The following is a 20,793-nucleotide window of genomic DNA, read 5'->3' as shown; positions in this document are numbered from 1 at the left end:
GTGACAAAGTATAGTTTAACGTCATAACTAAAAGTGTTCCTCCCTAAAAGTTATATTAATATAGCATGTAATAACAGACATTTAGCGTGTAAGGGCATGTTTATGTAACCCTCCTATTATGTTTGGTATCAATTTGACCCCAGGCTGTTTTAGCTGTATAGAACATAATCAGTCTTACCACAACAGCCTTTTGATTTCAATGGGGGGAGGGGGGGGGGGGCGAAGGGCGTCTCGCCCTGGGTGTAATTCAATGTAGAACCGCCACTGACTACGACTGTCATCATACGGCGAAACCAGGTCACATAGCTAGCCACGTTTTTCCAGACATAATATTCGTTACCTAGCTACAAACAAATGCTTCGTAACTGAAGAGTATTTACTTTTTATCTGCGATATTGACAACAGAGGTTGAGGAACTTGTCTTTAATCAAAAGATGGTCTCCGTTTTCAATTTGAAGCAGTAGATATGGCTTACTGTAGAAAGTCTCCCATTGCATCCTCTCTCTAGCTTAGCTTCGGCTACAGATGGACGACAATCACTATGCATGCATTATTCACGCCTACGGTGTTAATACAGTCTGTAAAAATACCACTTTGACACACTTGCAAGATGATCCGCTGGTTAGATGTAGCATGATCTTATTTACTACCCACAATAGTTCAACTTTTTTTGCAGCAGCATTTTAATCAGTTAGCTCCAGGTCCTCTCTAAAATACATTTCAGACCAATTTGAAACCTGAGCAAATGACTTTCTACAAAATTTTCAAATTCTTCTGAATTATTTCTCTTTTTGCATTGTTCTTCTCTTTTCTGTAGTTTTATGCCTTGGTCCAGCTCCATACCCTTTCAAAAATACCTTTTGGGCGCTTTGAAGCTTCAGCTTATAAGCTGAAGCTTTCTACTAAATTTTCACTATTTTCAGCTTTTTTAGCATGGTCAGCTATCCCCATTCAGGTTTTCAGCATTCTCACTGCTGTTTCGCAGGAACATTTTTATTATTTATCTTCTATTTCTTCTGTGGCACCTTTCAGCGCCTTCAAATCTTCAGCTATTAAAACCGTTCAGCTATCAAAAAATTCTGCAGTTTCAGGCCATGGGTGCTATGACTTTTCAGCTTTGTACCTCTTATGCTTGAATTAATATAAATCAATATTCATAATATTTTTAACATGGGTTTCCAATGGAGTTTTCTTTCAAATCCTCTCAAACTTCTTTAAACTTCTTCAACTTCCAAATCCTTCTTCTTCCTCAATCTTTCAGCTAGAGCCACCATTCAAACTTTAAAATGTTGACAAAACCCTAAACTATTTTTAAATAATTCAACTTTTTTCAATATTACTGATGTTTCATGACTTTTTCAAGCCGTTTCTGAGATTTACATGGGTGTGTACGTGAAACCCTAGAGTGCAGACTGAAACGCTTAGAGTGGAGGGCAGCTTCGGATGTCTTTGAAGAAATATTTCTAGTTTGCCAGCATTGCCACAATTTTCGCTCTTCATGCTTAATTTTTGGATCAATAGATAGCTAATTTTGTGCTGGTCGTAGACAATTGTCTGTTGAATTCAACAGACGTACACATTTGTTCAGAGCCCCACGAAAGCAAGACAAAGTCCAACTCTCGCCCCATAGAGACCAATGCAAATCTGGTGACAAAATCGTCAGAGAAAGCAAAAATAACAAGATTTTGAAACCGCCGGAAGAGTCATATTTATGACCGCACAGAAATATAAAGGACATCTCTGGTTTCGGCAGAGTTTTTTGGAGTATTTTTTGGATTGGACGTATAGTTTTGCGTCTAGGTTAACTTGTTTGAGGTGTGGATTCTAGCTACATTTCTGTTATTCTCTGCCCTCAGCGTGTTAGCAATCATAGCTGCACCATCACCGTGGCAACGACAGACACGCACCACTCAGTCTCACGCAGGTGATTGGTATTAGCTGATTAGTGGAGTCACAAGACAGAGTTTGATAGTATTTCAACCTAATACAATTTACAAGAGGTGACTCTGCAGGTGCTGCTAATATCTCTTTTACTACTATTGCTAATGGAACTGTTTTATTCTACTACGCCACTGAGTGCGTTTACTTGACCATGAGAAACCCGATTACTAGCTATTGTCGGTTTATGCCATACGATTACTCCGTTTACATGTGTAATTAGTTATGCGATTACCAATAAGCGCGTCTACATGATTCTTTTTATTAATCGTTGTACGCTCCACGGACAAAACTTGCACCATCATCCTTCAGCAACAGTGTCGCCGTGTCTTCCTGTATCGGCCCTACTGCTGTATGTTTCATTCAATCAACACATTGAATCCTACTAAGAAAGCCGAGTAAACGCACTCAATGATAGGCTACATCTGCTACTGCTATTACTATCCCAACTATAATTTCAGCTGTTAAGACTATAATATTCTTTTTATGACTAGCTAGCCTAGGCCTACTTCTTCTTCTGTTTAACAGTTGAGCTTTCAGCTTCTCCTGCATTGTATGTCAGCTCTTAGCGTTGTTAGATGATGCAGTTCAGTTTCCACACTGCCTCTTTTGTGTGACTCACACATTTTTGACATTCATTTCAGCTTGCGGGTATTTTCTCATTTCTGCATTTTCTGCAATTTAAGAAAAATAATTTCATCTTTCAGCATTCCAACGCATTTTCAGCAGGAAATGCCTTTCTAGTTCCAACTTCTTAGTTCTTCCGTAGGTTTTTTGGCCTTTAACTAGTCCTGCATACTTTCACCGATTCCTACAATTTTTGTATCAAAACGTTCAGCTCCTTTAGTAGATGTTGGCTATGACTTTTGGTATTTCTCACTTTTATACTTTTTAAGACATTAAGGTTTTTGTGCAAATTATTCTCCCATTAAAAGTAATGGTAAATCCTTTCAAATCATTAAAAAGCTTCCTCCTCTTTCAAACGTAACTACTTCAGCATACTTTCAGCTAGAGACACCATTCAACCTTTAAAATGTTCACAACATTTTAACATTCAGATATTCCCAAATGATTCAGCTTTTTCAAATATTCAGCCAATTTTGAATTATGACAGTTTGAAATACATTAAAATGTTTGCGCCTTCTTGATTTTTTGAATGAGCAGCAAGCAGAGTGGCACACTGCTGGCTGTTCTTTTTCTGATATTCAACTAAATTGTCAAACAAATTCCTCTAACGTTCATATAGTTTAACTTACAGAAACAAGTTATACCTTAAAATGTAGGAAAAATTGTCCTCTTTCAGCCAATGTAACTACTAAAAGCTCACATTTACAGATTTTCAGCTATGAGCCTTGAAGCGAGAGCAGCCTTTCAAATTCTCTCACTAACTTCAATGGAGAGGTGGGTAAAATTCGTCAGAGAAAGCAAGAAGGAAGACGATTTCGAAACTGCCGGTAGAGACATATTTTTGACCGCACAGACATATAAAATACATCTCTAGTTTCGGCAGAGTCTTGGGTCTCGGAAAATATCTTCATTTTATTGATTGGACGTGTAGTTTTGCGTCTAGGTCAACTTGTTTGAGGTGTGGATGCTAGGTAAATGTTCTTTTTTCTCTCTGCCTAGCTCGTTAGCTATCACAGCTGCACCATCACCGTGGCAACCAAACAGACACGCACCATGAACGTTTTTGAAACTGCCAAAGGAGTTGTATTTCTGACCGCACAGACACATAAATAGTCCATGAGCCAGGGGGGTGGATCGGTATCATCGTGGGGACAAATGCTATCATTGTTTTTTGGCAAGGTATACACCCCTAGTACTAGAAAAATCAAGATAGCAGTGCAGGGGTGGTAGCGAAATCACTTTTTTTCAGCTCATGAAGTTACTAACCCCCTAAGAAAAATTCTGTTTTTGAGATCTGGTGTATATCTGGTTTAGGCTCATGATAGGTATATTGTCAATATTCTATAATATGGTTTCTCACAATTTCCGCCTAAACTGTATGATTTCTTTTATCCCTGGGGCATGAAGGAACATCAGGGACACAAAACTCAACAACTTCAATACTCAAGGCACTCTGATGATTCAGAAAATGTATAATATACCCGTACTATTTATTTGTGACAGCCTTAAATTACACTTGTGCAGCCAGCACAAGTCTTCAAAATAGAATGGAGCCAATAGAATGGACAAATAGGATGGAGCCCTATTCGTTGTAAAAGTCAATAAAGAAACAGGTTGTAAAGTGAATATATTTAATCAAAGACTGGTTTGTATGTTGATATCCATTTTTTAATTATCTAATCATCATCATTTTCCATGTCGTCCTTGTCTTCATCTGAACTTTCTACACAGGTCGCCTGGTTTTCACACTGTTTTACACATGTCTGTGCACCTGAAGCCATTTGCAAGACACATACATCGTGGGAGTGAACACTTTTTTGTGCAGTTGCAGGCGAGTAGATCCAGCACAGCTTCAGGTGCTGGCTGGCCTTCCATCCAGTGCAGCACCAACTGTTCACCTTCCTCCTCTGTCTCCATCTTCCATCCTCTGCCAACAGGGCTTGGCACTTGTGGGTCCTTTTCTAAACATCTTCTCAAAATACCCGCCTGATAGTTAGCTCGCAGTGTGTGTTGCCTCAAGCTATCCTTGCACGGTGGGAGTTGATGACTCTCGATTTCACCTTTCTTTGCACAGAAAATGTGGTACCTGAGCTTGTTGATCATGGTGGTTGATGCTTTTGGGGCATAGAGGACACATGTAAATGCTTCCAGTTTGTTGCTCAGTTCTGGTGAGAGGTCCCATTCCTGGCCCAACTTCAAGAATGTGTCTTGTGTTTCTTTGTTGTTCATCAGGAGTGTAAGTGCCCTTGTCTTTCCTTTGCCTGCAAAAGCGCTTACAGTGTCACATCCTATAGGCGTGCAACCCAATGAGAGCCCTACAAGTGTCCATGCCAACAGTTGCTGCAACCTTCCTGATAGCTACCAGCCTTGTACGGGTTCTTGTGCCACACTTCAGGAACAATGGGGCCTCAATCTTGTCACAGAATGCTAAAGACATCTGTGTCTTCTGAAAAGATAAATATAGATTATAAATATAGGTATCCCTCTCTTGCGGCATGGAGAAGTAGTCGTCCATCTGCTTCTTCTTGTTGACATTGAAGAGTTGACACCTCCTCACTGTCTTGATATGTGATTCTGTAGCATTTATCAATCACAGTTGCATATAGAATCTTCTCCTGTAGCTTTTCTCTGTATTCTGGCTTCCTCCATTCATTCACTATGAAGCTAATGAGACTAGTTTTGTTATTGACTTTGGTAAGGAAGCTCCTCCACTGCCTCACCATCTGTGTGCTTGTGATATCCTGCAACTCATGGCCAGTCTCTTCACCCCGTAGAGATCTTTCACTATTCTTGATTGAGTTCTGCTTGTATGTGTCAAACACAACATCTATTCTTCTACTCTGACTGCCTTCCCTCAGAGCCATACCCAGGATTGTTGTGGCAACATCTCTGAAAGTAACTTCATCACCTTTCACTCATTGGACTAAGTGCATCCCATCAACTACTGTGGCAGAGTTTTCTGGGTGTTTCTCCTGTAGTGCTACATTTTTCTGCAAGGCTTTGGTCAAAGTAGCTTTGTTTGTTTTTCTCAGCAATCCATCTGGTGTGGAGAGTGCCCAGGGCAATGGACCAAGAGGATGAGAAAGGATATCCTCCATGTTAAGACTACGTGCTTGTGCCATCACTATGATGCGTCCAAACAGAGACCTGTCTGCTTTCAAGATGACTGCCCTCCCACTTGATTTTACTTCTCTCTTCTTACACATATCACTGAATGTTTTCAGCTTGTTGGTTTTCATTGGGTCGTGGAATTTCTTTGCTGGTGGTTCTTTGTCTAGGCTCTCATCCTTGAAGTGTGCATAGCATTGCTCGCCAATCTCATATGCCTTCATCAGGTCAGAGGCAATGTCTTTGGAAGCTGTCTTTGCCGTAGAGATGCTAATGAGGTCCCGCTTCTCGGCAAATAAGAATATATTTTATTGTCACCGTACTATGTACAACAAAATTGAGTGCTCACAGTCCTTGTTTACAGTATTAAACATTTTATGGCAGCATTTAATGTGACTACTGCTGTTGGGTATAAACTGTGTTTTGTCTGTTTGTGCATGTTTTGATTGATATATACCGTCAAATGGGTTTATCCATCCTTGTATGAGGCTAACCACTGCTGAAACTGCTTCCTCATCTTTATGGATTCTTGGTGACTGTAGCTCTGAATGAGAAAGCTGTGATTTGTTGCCTTGTAGCATCTCCCTTAACTGTCCTAGGAATGCACTGCGGTGCTCAGATGTTAGGTAGTAACGCCTGACCGCTCCAGCTTTCAGGCTAAACCGTGATGTGCCTCCAGGAGTCTGTGTGTCTTTATTCACGGTGACTTCAATAGCCTGGTCTACAGGAATCCTCCCAAATGTGTTGTTATTTGACAGCTGCACTGAGAACTGGCCTGTCTTGAAGGCCTCATACACAGAAGGATACTTCTCTGGGAGGTTGGTCATCTGAGCAAAGTAAGGGGACAGGTATCTGAGAGATGAGAGACAGATTGATTTTAATATTTTGGCTAGCAATCTTTACAAATTGAATCGATGCAGAATATTCAAACATACAGAAATGCATAAGAAATGTACCTGGCATAATTCATCTTATCGTAGGCAAAGCACCATGGGATCATGGTTCTTATAGCGTGGAGGTGCAACTCCCAGTCCCCCTCACGAGACGCACGCAGAAGGCCAAGTACTACATCCTCTACCATGTCAATGTATGACATCCAGAATGCAGAGAGCTCTCCATTGTTGTGACGGAGGTGTTCTAGACAGTCTGTCCACAGGGTTATCGGCTCAGCTGAGAGTGGACTTTGCAGCAGATTGGTCAAATTTTCTTGGTTCAGGTCACTGGTCATGTCTTTCACATCCTCCAAGAATGATTTGATCATCTCACTCCTCTCTGGAGCATTTTTCTCAACCCAGGGTGTGAACTCTTCCCATGCAAGTCTCATCAGTGCTTCTGAGATGTACTTGTGAACCCTGACTGCACGGTTATAGTGTTTACCGTCAAGGACTCCATTGATGGACCCCTCTGCGACAACTCCAGCCTCTATGCATATGTCCTTTAGACCAGCATCTCTAAACCGCTTTCCTATGATGGCTAAGGCATTGCATATGGTATGGAATGTCCCCATCCTGAGAAGAATGTTGGAGAACCATTCTCTGTGCTTCCAGGTTATCTCAGCGGCTTTTGCATAGAGCGCTGGATCCATGACTACAACTATTGTCTCTAGGTGCAGCTCCTTCCTGATTAGCTCTGATTGTTTCAGGATTTCAAACACTGTGTTCAACTCTGTGGCTGGTGAGTTGATGGTTGGCAGATACCCAACAATATCTTGGGAGATTGGTTCCTGGTCCCTGGTGCTGATATTAAAACCAGTCCAGCTGGGGATTGTCTGATTCTCTGGATCTGTTTGCCTTGCAAGTGCCCACACCATTGTCTTCTTTCTTGCAAGAAGAGCAGCCTCCTTGGTTTCCTGGAAATAGTGTTCCCTGGTTGGAATAGGTTGTGGGCCCACACGTGCACCTGGATGAATGAATGAATTATTGAATGAATGCTTTTATATGGAATGTATATCACAATTAAATTGAATACATAGAAAATAGATACATGATTATAGCTTCATGCTAATTTTCAAACCTGCTCACCTGCTACATATACTTCCAGGCCTTGGTCTTCAATGGTGACTGATCTCTGCTTCAGTTTCTCAATGTGTGGAAGATCAGTTCTTGACAGATGTGGTCCATAGACATTGGCCTGTACCACTATGCCATTAACTCTGTGTGATGTACCCTTTCCAGTGAGGGGTTTCCTCAAGTCAATCAAGTCAAGACAATCAATATTATCCCATACAAGATTGGTGAAGACATGAGGCTTGATGGAGGCTGGAAGTACAACTCTTTGGTTAGAGGCTGTTGCTAGTTTTTGGAGACACAGGGCAATGTTGTTCTCTTCAAGCTGGGAGTAAGACACCCCATGCCCCAACTTGTTCAGTGTTTGTATGAGCTCAGTATATTACCTGTCAGTGTTTTTACAGCATACGTGAGTAGAATGTGCTTTGGTGTTTTATGTTGACCACCTGTGACAGCGTATATTATGTCCTGACTAAATGATTGAACCAAAGCAGTCATCTTCTGTGTTTGAGTTTTGGTGTCAGGATTTCCAGTGAGCAGTCCAAAGAGAAGCCGTTCTAGTTGATCTGGTAAGGTGATATAACCACTATCTTTCACATCAGATGGATGGAATGGCCAGGGGGTCACTGTCATCTCCTGTTTAATGATTGATCTGATACAGTTAGGTCCATAAGTATTTGGACATTGACACAATTTTCATCATTTTGGCTCTGTATACCACCACAATGGATTTGAAATGAAACAATCAAGATGTGCTTTAAGTGCAGACTTTCAGCTTTAATTTGAGGGTATTTACATCCAAATCAGGTGAACGGTGTAGGAATTACGACACATTTTATATGTGGCCCCCCCCTTTTTAAGGGACCAAAAATAATTGGACAAACTAACATAATCATAAATCTAATTGTCACTTTTAATACTTGGTTGCAAATCCTTTGCAGTCAATGACAGCCTGAAGTCTGGAACCCATAGACATCACCAGACGCTGGGTTTCGTCCCTGGTGATGCTCTGCCAGGCCTCTACTGCAACTGTCTTCAGTTCCTGCTTGTTCTTGGGGCATTTTCCCTTCAGTTTTGTCTTTAGCAAGTGAAATGCATGCTCAATTGGATTTAGATCAGGTGATTGACTTGGCCATTGCAGAACATTCCACTTCTTTGCCTTAAAAAACTCTTTGGTTGCTTTCGCAGTATGCTTCGGGTCATTGTCCATCTGCACTGTGAAGCGCCGTCCTATGAGTTCTGAAGCATTTGGCTGAATCTGAGCAGATAATATTGCCCGAAACACTTCAGAATTCATCCTACTGCTTTTGTCAGTAGTCACATCATCGATAAATACAAGGGAACCAGTTCCATTGGCAGCCATACATGCCCACGCCATAACACTACCTCCACCATGCTTCACTGATGAGGTGGTATGCTTTGGATCATGAGCAGTTCCTTCCCTTCTCCATACTCTTCTCTTCCCATCATTCTGGTACAAGTTGATCTTGGTCTCATCTGTCCATAGGATGTTGTTCCAGAACTGTACAGGCTCTTTTAGATGTTTTTTGGCAAACTCTAATCTGGTCTTCCTGTTTTTGAGACTCACCAATGGTTTACATCTTGTGGTGAACCCTCTGTATTTACTCTGGTGAAGTCTTCTCTTAATTGTTGACTTTGACACAGATATGCCTACCTCCTGGAGAGGGTTCTTGATCTGGCCAACTGTTGTGAAGGGGTTTTTCTTCACCAGGGAAAGAATTTTTCTGTCATCCACCACAGTTGTTTTCCGTGGTCTTCCGGGTCTTTTGGTGTTGCTGAGCTCACCAGTGCGTTCTTTCTTTTTAAGAATGTACCAAACAGTTGATTTGGCCACACCTAATGTTTTTGCTATCTCTCTGATAGGTTTGTTTTGATTTTTCAGCCTAACGATGGCTTGCTTCACTGATGGTGACAGCTCTTTGGACTTCATATTGAGAGTTGACAGCAACAGATTCCAAACACAAATACCATACTTGAAATGAACTCTAGACCTTTTATCTGCTCCTTGTCAATGAAATAACGAACTCCCTTTATGAGAGAATAACATACACCTGGCCATGGAACAGCTGAGCAGCCAATTGTCCAATTACTTTTGGTCCCTTAAAAAGGGGGGGCCACATATAAAATATATTGTAATTCCTACACCGTTCACCTGATTTGGATGTAAATACCCTGAAATTAAAGCTGAAAGTCTGCACTTAAAGCACATCTTGATTGTTTCATTTCAAATCCATTGTGGTGGTATACAGAGCCAAAATGATGAAAATTGTGTCAATGTCCAAATACTTATGGACCTAACTGTATGTGAAGATATCTGATCTATGATCTTGTTGACATTGGTTGACTTGGCCCTCCAAACGTTGAGTTCCCTCAGCAGATTTTGATTTTCCAAGACAACATCCCTTCTAGAAACAGTTTGAGGAACCATCAGCAATTTGGCTTTGTCATCTGGAAATATATCGAAAGAATTTCCCAGCTCATTTTCAAGCGTCCTTCGAATGTTCTTCTTTGTTAAATCCTGCAGGCTTATAACTCCACCAGATAGCATCAATGATGTGAGCTTTGAGAACAAAGAAGTGACCTGTACACCTGTTTTGTTGGGTATGATATCAGTTCTGATATACACAAAAAGGTCTTTATAGGCTTCCCTTTCAATCCTTTTATACTCTTCATCACCATCTGTTCCTGCATCGTTATCTTGGTTCTTGGGCTCCTTTTTCTTGATTCTTGTGTATTCCTTATAGCATGAACGATGATAGTGGGCCTCTGCTGCAACTACATCTCTGCTTGTTACTGCTAGAATATTTTCATCTCTTTTTTGGGTGGCACATTCTCTTAGTGTTTGGTCAGCATTTAATGTTACAGCTTGTGTGAGTCTTTCCCTTGACTTGGAGCCCTTTACAAACTTCTCTTTATTACACAAAATGCAGATTGGATGATATACTCTTGCTCCATCTTAAGATGTCCTACTTGGTCTTTTTGGTAAGCTATTCTCCAGCTTCATCTGTAATGTTTTCTGTGGCTTTCCTTTTCAGAGTCTCTAATTCTCTTTTCATTGTGAAGAGGCTCCGGCATTTTCTGTGGTAGTGGATTCTTGGGACTTCTTCTGCTCCAAGGTCTTTAGCAACATCTGTAATAGGGGCTTAGTTTCTCACTTTGGCTGCGTCAAGCAATGTTTTCCAGGATTCATAGTCTTTAAGACCAAAGACTCCATCATCTTCTTTTGATGTTTCATGGTGTATGATACACACTTCAGATTATTTGTACTGGCTGTCCATTCTGAATCCAGATATAAATCTCCTCTACTCAGTTCTATTGTGCAAGAGTATCCCACCATCACAGTAACTAAAAAGAAAATCACAAGGGTGGTGATGTAAACATTACAGGTTAATGAACAATTGTGTTGAAAAAAAGAAAGAAAAGGTTTGTTACTTTACATTACTTAAACCCAACCCATCATAACATAAGCTTAACCTGATGTCACTTACATCCTCTTGGAAATGTTTGGAAGATGTCAATTTTTTTCACAGTATGTTTTTGCTTTTTCCAACGTTTTAAATTGTTACATTTTTCTTCTACACATTTTCAGCGCTTATTTCGACATCCCATATTTTCTGATCTAAAACTAAAAATGGGTCAATTTGACCCGAAGTCAACACAAGGGTTTTAACCTGCTAGCTAGCCTGCACTGTAGCAGTTTCTGTTACACTGTTCAACCGACAAGCTAGTTACTAGCTTACATTAGCTACTGTTACAGGTACAGCTGTAGGTATAATCTCCCTCTGTCTATTCCCCATCAATTCAAATCAATGAAAAGCACAAGAGAAAAAGTATTTTGTACTTACATTTAATACCCCTGGAATTCACTGGATTGAAGATGGTATAGTTGGTAGTGTTGTTATAACCAGTCAACTGAACCAACAATCTTTTCACCAAACTGACAAAACCTTGTTAAACTGTCAAAATCCATCAACATTCCGTGCATGAGCTACTTTCTAACTGAAAGTGGGTGAATATCAAAATACATGATAGAATTATTTATTTTTAACCACTTACAAGTGTTATGTTGACAACACTATTGAAACAATTACTTTTTACAGTATTACAACTGTACATGAATAAATAGGCCATTTGGCCCTGGACTAATAGGGTATTCTACTTGTCCATTCTATTGGCTCCATTCTATTTTGAAGACTTGTGCTGGCTGCACAAGTGTAATTTAAGGCTCTCACAAATAAATGGTATGGGTATATGTTAGATACATTTTCTCAATCATCAGAGTGCCTTGAGTATTGAAGTTGTTGAGTTTTGTGTCCCTGATGTTCCTTCATGCCCCAGGGATAAAATAAATCATACAGTTTAGGCGGAAATTGTGAGAAAATGTGTGTTATTTCTGGTTTAAAGACGTCATGTGACCTCTGTGTTTGTCAGATTCAGTCCTGGGCTTAAATGAAAGCCTAAACGGTCTCCTTTCCAATGATACCAACCATATTATAGAATATTGACAATATACCTATCATGAGCCTAAACCAGATATACACCAGATCTCAAAAACAGAATTTATCTTAGGGGGTTAGTAACTTCATGAGCTGAAAAAAAGTGATTTCGCTACCACCCCTGCACTGCTATCGTGATTTTTCTAGTACTAGGGGTGTATACCTTGCCAAAAAACAATGATCGCATTTGTCCCCCCAGATGATACCGATGGCCCAAATTTGGGGCCCTGGCTCATGGACTAAAAGGATATCTATGGTTTCGGCAGAGTCTTGGAATGAAATATACGTAATCATGTGGGCAATGTAGAAGAGCGGACAGATTCGATATTTGATCTTTTGTTAGTTATGGCCATTGTAGTGACGCTACTGCTAATAGAACGGCGAAACCAGGTCACATACGGTCTAATAACTATCATTCATTACCTAGCTACAAACAAATGCTTCGTAACTGAAGAGTATTTACTTTTTATTGGCGATATTGACAACAGAGGTTAAGGAACTTGTCTTTAATCAAAAGATGGTCTCCGTTTTCAATTTGAAGCAGTAGATCTAGCTTATGTAGAAAATTTTCCATTGCATCCTCTCTAGCTTCACGCCTTCGTTTATTATTCAAGCCTACGGTACAGTCTGCAAAAATACCACTTTGACACACTTGCAAGAAATGATCCGCTGGTTAGATGTAGCATGATCTTATTATTTAAGTATAAAAAACTAACCAGGGACAACGACAACATTGGCAACACTGCACTATGAATTATTATTTTGATGTCATCTTAAATTAAGTGTCTGAACAGGACTGGGTGTGCAGGCACACATGATTAGTTTCTCCTCCGTCTTGAACCTGAAACCTAGATTAGAAATGTTGCCAGTCTGTTGCCAATGACCAACGGTTGCTACGTTTTTCCAGCAAGTTCAAGTCATTCCAGTATTGTCCTTTTACCTTCAAATTCGTTCAACCCAGACTTCAGCAACTGGTTTTCTGCTCAATTTTCACATTTTCCTGCAGCTCATCTTTCTGAATTTTTGCCCTTATTGTTTTGCATTTTTCTTCTTTTCTTCTCTTTTCTTCTGTTTTCTGCCTTCATCTTGCTCCAGGTCCTTTCAACAATACCTTTCACAGCAGTACCTTCCAACTGCCAGTACTTTTGCATTTTTCTTCTCTTTTCTTCTGTTTTCTGCCTTCATCTTGCTGCAGGTCCTTTCTAACATACATTTCAGGCCTTTTGAAGCTAAATTTTCAAATTCTTCAGAATTATTTCTATTTTTGCATTTTTCTTCTCTTTTCTGTAGTTTTATACCTTCGTCCAGCTCCAGCCCCTTTCAAAAATACCTTTCAGGCGCTTCAGCTTATAACTTTCTACTAAATTTTCACAATTTTCAGCTTTTTTAGCATGGTCAGCTATCCCCATTCAGGTTTTCAGCAATCTCACTGCTGTTTCGCAGGAACAGACGTTTCTAGTTATTATTATTATTGTTGGAATGCTGCTTCAGCAAGTATTGTTCTTTGAATCTTTATTCAACTTATTATTTTTATGATTGGGTGTGCTTTGCCTTTGGCAAGGGCACAACCTTTGTTCTCTCACCTATATATTATTATTATTTATTTTCCCACCCCTAAATCTTCGTCAATATTTGGACTAAATAGACAACCTAGGTGTCTTGGTAGCGATTGAGTTGCTTGTATTTTTATTTACGTTCCGTTGCATGGTTTAGGCTTAAGTTAAGTTTTTGTGGTGAAAAGTGAAGCTAACGGTGGCTAATTTGCTAGCCACAGTCACTGACGTTACTAACGTCACGAAAACACGCGTGACTACCTGTAGCAGAACATTCGTTTCGCATCTGTTAACTAGGGGGATAGCTAGGCTAACTATAGCTTTACTGCAAGGCAGCTGCAGAAACGCCACAAGCAAAGAGGCCAGGGTGATAACTATTTACTCATTTTACTTTGTGATGTGAAACACACTTGTGAAATGTAATGTACAATATTAGCTGATATTATTAAGGAAGTAGGCCCACTTCTACTTTCGGAAACGGTAGTATACTATTTCACTGAAGCATTAGCATCATGACATTAGCCTCTGTTGCCCGGGCAACACATACTACAGTGGTCTATGATGCATCTGTTTTCAATCTTTAAAATAAACATTCCTCACAAATACATTTTCGTTGTAGGATTTATTATGACATTACATTACAAGTAAACGATTTGTGGGTGAAATTATCATTACCTGTGGTTTCAAACCAGTGTTGCTCACTGCAACGCTGTAGCCTACGTGAGACACTACAAAAACATCTACACAGCTGTAGGAAGTCAAACGGCGACAGAACATGTTCGGCACTCCCCTTAAGTAAATCAAAAGTCTATCTAACTACTAACCTCAACTTCATTGCCACAGCCTAAACTTTGTCAATCTGTTCATGAAAATAATTAATTTCAGGCTAAACCGTAGCCTACAACGGAACGTTAAATCAAATTCAACCAACGCAATCGCTACCAAGACGAACACAGCAGTAGTCTACTGTACTGTAGTAGTACAATTTACCGGGGCAGCTTCTCCACACAGGGCTATATCGCACTTTGAGTTGTTACTGACAATGATCGCTACCAGTAAGCTTTTTATGAAAGCTTATTTACGTTTTTGGGGGCATATTTTCAGTTAGCAGATGATACTGTTTGAATCGCGATTCCATCTTCTACTGCCGGTAACGTCGTAGAATAATCTTCAAAGGGGGTTCTTTATTCATGAATGAATGCAATATGAGTAGGTTAAATGCCTGAAAATATCACGAGAAGGGAAAAACTTAAAAGGACGTTAAAGTCATAGAGATTAGGTCAATTTTTACACTGGTCTGCCAAATTTATTCGTTTTGATTCAACTATGATGCCTCTTGCAGGGGAAATGAGAAGACATCTATTTCATTCTACACTTCACTCGTATTTTGAGTTGTAAATGAGCAGAAAAAATATGCTTTTAAATCTATGTAATCTTTATAAATAATAAGTATGCATTTTTATATAAAATATACAGAAATATCAGTTGTAAAAATGTCATTAAAAAACGGACCCCCCTGTGCAACCGACGCAAGCAAGCACACCCTACAATTTCCCCAGAAATTGTACCCACTCTAGTTATAGTTATTATTATTCTTCCGCCATAGGTTCCTAGGGCAGGCCCTAGAAGCGCTTGGTCGAAAGTTGTGAAATTTGGCACACTCATTGGGGACAGTCCCCTGGTCCAATTCACAAAGTTTCATGTCTCATACTTGGGCACTCTAGCGCCACCAACGGGTCAAAGCTGGAGATGCATTTACACAAGTAACATTTGAAGCGCATGTCCGATTGTCAAAAATGACGTACCGTTGGATTCCTTGGATCAAGCCGAGTTCAACGCACACCATGGCGTCAATTTCCGGTTATATACATTTTCCGCCATTTCCGGTTTTATCAAAAAGCTTTGACATTTTTCACAGGTCACAAATTGTGTTCAATCATCCCCATATTTTGCACACATGATCTTCAGACCAAGCCTCACAAAAGTTATTGAAAAGAATTTTGATCATAACAACCGTTTGTCCGTGACAGCCAATTCAGCAGAAAAGCCGCCAAACAGGAAGTCAAGTAATATCTCAGGTGTTCTTTGAGGCAGTGACACCAAATTTAATATGCCTACTCGTAACCTTCTTCTGAGGTTGTCTTCCAAAAATTATCTCATGTGACTAAAAGGGGGCATCTTCAGACCCAGCTTCACAAAAGGTATCAGATGGATTTTCCATTTTCAAAAACGTTTGTTCGGTAGAGCTGATCAAAAGCGGCGGCGAAGCCGCTAAACGAGACGCAAGAGCATATCTCAGCAACCATTTGCGCGATTGTCACCAAACTTGGGTTCCATCGTTCCCATGAGGAGCAGAGGAGGCCTGCAGTGTTATACCAGAAAAATAACATTGAACTCTCAGTACTCTTGAACGCAAACAGATATTTCAACCAAACTTGCTGTGTTGCAACAGGTTGTTGTGACTTAATTGTTGCACAAGTGCTATGGAGGCCATGTCCTGCTCTGGACTGCTTGGCCCCTCCATTGCTGCTTGCAGGTATATTTTCTTATTGTTTCCCCCCCAAAAAATGTTGTGATCAATAAATATGCCTGATGTATCAAATGTGATACAAATGATTAATCATATATGTAAATTAAAACTTTGAATTTTGTTATATGTTTTGACTAAAGGTCCAATAAACACTTGTATCAAAAAATCTAAATGTTCTGGATATAATTTAATGTGTCAGGCTTCAAAGGGTTAAATCAAAAGTCAATTGGTGAAACTATCTGACATTAACCTGAACTTCAATGCCACAGCCTAAACTTAATGTCAATCTGTTGAAAACGGCTTACATTTTCCAGTACTACTGGCAGTAGGGATTTGTCTTACGAGTGCCTGTTTTAGAGTAGCTGGTACAGTGTTACAAACTGCCCTTCGCTCTATCTAGCTAGTTAGCTTGCCATGGGCATTTTTCTCCCGTCTGCAGCACTAACAAGATATGGACGGATGAGGGAAAATTGTGCCTCGTTTTCGCTCATTATAGCCGATCGACCTCATAATCCGTTTCCATATAGTTGAAACGTAGACCTATATCTATGAATGTCTGGACTCAAATATACATAATAAAAATCTGTCGCATTCAAACAATCCTCTCAGTGAAGTTTGGCTAACAACAGCAGCAGTGACTGACCGTATTGACAGGTTATCAACTTTTGTTTTGACAACCCAGTCATTTAGAGCACATACATCTAAAAACATGCATGGCTACAGTAGACCCAGGGACCAGGATCAAAGACCAGGATTGAGAGAGGCTGATGATAGAGGGAGTATAAGAGAGTTTTTGAATTGAAATTTTACAACTGATATTTCTGTATATTTTATATAAAAATGCATACTTATTATTTATGAAGATTGCATAGATTAAAAGATCCCATGACATGCTGTTTTTGGATGCTTTTATATAGGCCTTAGTGGTCCCCTAATACTGTATCTTGAGTCTCTTTCCCGAAATTCAGCCTTGGTGCAGAATTACAGCCACTACAAGCAGTCCCACAAAGAGCTTTCCTTAGGACGTGCCGTTTCTGTGTCTGTAGGTTTAAATGCTATGAGGAAGAAAGAGGCGGGGCTAACTGCCATGCTTCGGTCGTTTGCAAGCCATGATGTCTCGAGGAAAAACCAATGTTGGGCTTGCATGGTCGTAGGTCATTTTTTCATTGGTGGGCCAAATTCTCTGTGCGGGCAAAGCAGAGAAAGGGGAGGTAACCTTCCCTATTGTGATGTCACAATAGGGGATTTTCAAAAGCGAGCGTTTGAGCTCTCATTTTTTCAAAGGTGAAGAAGAATACCAAGGGCTTGGTTTACACCTATCTAAATTTCTAACCACTGGGGGACCAAAGGCAGGCTAGGGGAACTCATATTAATGTTTGCATGTCATGGGACCTTTAAAGATCCTGTAAAGTGGAATTGAAAATGAGTTTAAGTTCATCACACCACAGAAGAATGTGTTGTTAACTACCCATCCAAATTCGAATGGGAAAAAAACACAGACAAGTATGTTAAATTAGGCTTTGAAATCGTGACAAAATTAGCAGTCTTCTCTGCTTGAGACTGGGGGGGCGTGTCGCCTGAAGGAGCTGAATCTCTGCCCCCTCGAATGTATTGAATTTAGCAACAACAGCAACACTAGCTAAATCAATTGCAGATATCAGAACAGACCTACCTGCAGTCTCAGAGTGTTTTATGTATTAACCTTTTAAGGAGTGAGTTCTAAATATTAACGACGCTTCCACCAGAGTGAGTTATTTGTCCAAAACGGAAGCTAGCTAGCTTTAGTTAGCTAGCTAACTAAACACACGCGTGACTACCTGTAGTAGAAATTAGTTTAGCAGCTCGTTAACTTCTGGGAGATAGCTAAGCTAACTACCTAAAACGACAAGACAGCTGCAGAAACACCACAGGCAAAGAGGCCAGGGTGATAACTATTGAACTAGTGAAACATACAGATGCATATAAATGAAATATTCCCCTGAGCTGTAACACAGGAGTAAACATTTACAGTAGAGACAGCAGACAGTGAGCTCTCCAACTACTTCTAGCACATTAGCTACCATTTCACCAAAATACCATCATTCTACACCGAGTATCCTAATATCAAGTTAGCGGTTTGCACTAATTATAGCAGAGATACCTCTGGAAAAGTTATCTAGTATAATTATAACAAGCACACAGAACTGAGTGATGAACTGCTGGCGGCGGTGGATGGTCCAGGTGCGACCGGAGGATGAACGGCCGCGGGGGCGATGCCCGGTAAGGCTCCGCGTTGCAAGAGAAGCTGTGTGTTGGTGAACCCCGTCTGTGTCTGGTCCATGTTAAAACTGTCCAACGGCTGTTGGAGTTTATCCGAAGCTTTCCATGAGCGTGGCTCTTCACAACATATATCCACCTATTTTTCCTTTCATTATCAAAAGGGAACTTAAATGGCGTTGCAGCGCAGCTGGAGTTCTTGCATCCAGGGAAGAGGCAGTTGCGGGTGGTGGGAGACATCCTGAAGCTAGCTAGCTAGCTGATGTAAGCTACAATAACAGTACAGCAGGAGGAGCCATTCAGTGATCTGACGTAGATGGGGCGAAATGACGTATATAGGGCATTTTTGGGCTCCGCCCATTAAAACCTGATCTGAAAACGAAAGAGAAACTGTTCTTCGGTCCAACTCCACATGTCAGTGTGACAAAGTTTTAGCGCTTTGCACATGCTTTCAGGAACTCATTTCACACATATATAATGTACTTAGAAGCAACACATAGAATTCACTTTACAGGATCTTTAACCTGAGTTCCCATACAACTGAAGGGATAGATGACTGCAAGCGTTATCAGGATTGTTAACTAAGAAACTCCAATTATCATTGCGAATGCCGACTGAAATCATGCAGACTTAGTCTCACAATCCAGATTTAAACGTGAAAGAACTTTGAATATTAATCTTTTGACAAGACCTTGTTCAGATGAGCACAACAGAGACTGACATCTTACATTGATCAACCCTGATAAAACAAAACTATAGTCTTACACTCTTCCCCCTTGGAATGTGATATGTTGAATATTGACGGCACAAGATCTGTTTGATTTAGATTTCAAGACTAGACCCAAACTCCTATTTTCTGTCTTTAAGTTAAACTATTCTTTTCAATTAAACCAAACCATCTTATCAAATGAATTAACCATTTAATTTCAAATTAACTTTACGTCAATAAGTTATTTGTACCTGTGTTCATCATATGTTATGATCTCTTCCCTACTTATAGCGCCGTTAGGGGTCATGAGTCTACAGAAGGGGTGCAACAATTCAACAAGCCCACGGTTCGGTCAGTATTGCGGTTTATGGGTTTCGGTTCGGTTTGTTTAGCACATTAGGGGGAAGAAAAAAACATTACCATTTCAGTGTTCTCTCTATATTTTCTCTGCATGAATAACATGCATCCAGTCTTAACATGCAGTCCATGTCTTACATCCAGAGATTTGATAACATATGAAATCAACATTATTTCTAAAGCAGTCTACAAAGAGTTACTCAGGCTATTTAAAGCAAACATAAAAATTCTTCAATCTCTGTTTTTCCTTACAAGCACTAGCGTCGCACATATGTGATCGTTCGAATTCGAGTCCTTCAATCCCCCCCCCCCCCCCCCCCCCTGGGGGAAACCCTGCATATAATTATATTATTGGGACCTTTGTGTCTGTAAATCTGAGTATAAACCGCACTGGAATATGTGCCGCACTTCATACGGGAACAATGATACCGAGCAATGATCTTACAGATCTTACAGCATGCCGTTGTGTAACACACTTTGAAAACAAAAGTGAGTAAATGCGTATGTTTTCTATTCCCCGGGAATTAACTAATATAACCTTTAGAGTACACAATATTTCCGACGGTCCCCAAAGCGCAAGTTATTTTTCCGTAACAGTAGCAAGCTAGCTTTAGTTAGCTTCCGGGCTAAGTTAGCTAGCATAATACTCGTAGGAATGCTACTACCATGCTAGTGTTACTTGTTAGCCTTCTCATTAGTACATTTTGAAGCCATATTAAAGCATTTGTGGCATAGTTTTTGTCCATCAGAAAATATTCAGTTAGAATGTTCTAAATCGCATATGTGCGACATTACGCTGTGAGACCTGCATTTGAATGATCACATAGGTGCGATGCTACTCCTTAACAGGTTAAATATCATTCACAAAAAAATAGTTTTTACTGTTGTTTTGTTATAAAAATAAGCCGCACTGAAATATAAGCCTCACCACCACAAAAAAAGTTAAATCGGGGTATAAACCACGGCTTTATTTCTGAAAAATAAGGTACTGTATATGTATAAACTATACATATTAGTTATATTTATACACTATTTATTAAACTTTGTCTGAGTAACAGAAGACTCGCATACGGGAGCCCTTGCGACATCTGCTGATAGGAAAGAAAATCACAGCCTTGGAATGCAGGAAAGAAAAAGGCTGAACACTCACCTGGCAGCACTTTAACAGTAAATAGGAGGGAAATAGCCTTAA

The 20,793-nt window shown here is 40.1% G+C and overlaps 1 protein-coding gene across 1 annotated transcript in view; it reads right to left on the bottom strand.

The window, feature by feature from the left end:
• dnm1a (dynamin 1a) overlaps positions 1-20,793 on the bottom strand; it is a 313,554-nt gene that overhangs the window by 130,289 nt on the left and 162,472 nt on the right. The gene's annotated exons all lie outside the window — the stretch shown is intronic.

This window comes from Osmerus mordax, chromosome 14 (genome assembly GCF_038355195.1).
Source record: "Osmerus mordax isolate fOsmMor3 chromosome 14, fOsmMor3.pri, whole genome shotgun sequence".
Lineage (NCBI taxonomy): Eukaryota > Metazoa > Chordata > Actinopteri > Osmeriformes > Osmeridae > Osmerus > Osmerus mordax.
Note: the sequence above shows the minus strand (reverse complement) of the source record. Positions and strands in the feature narration are given on the sequence as shown.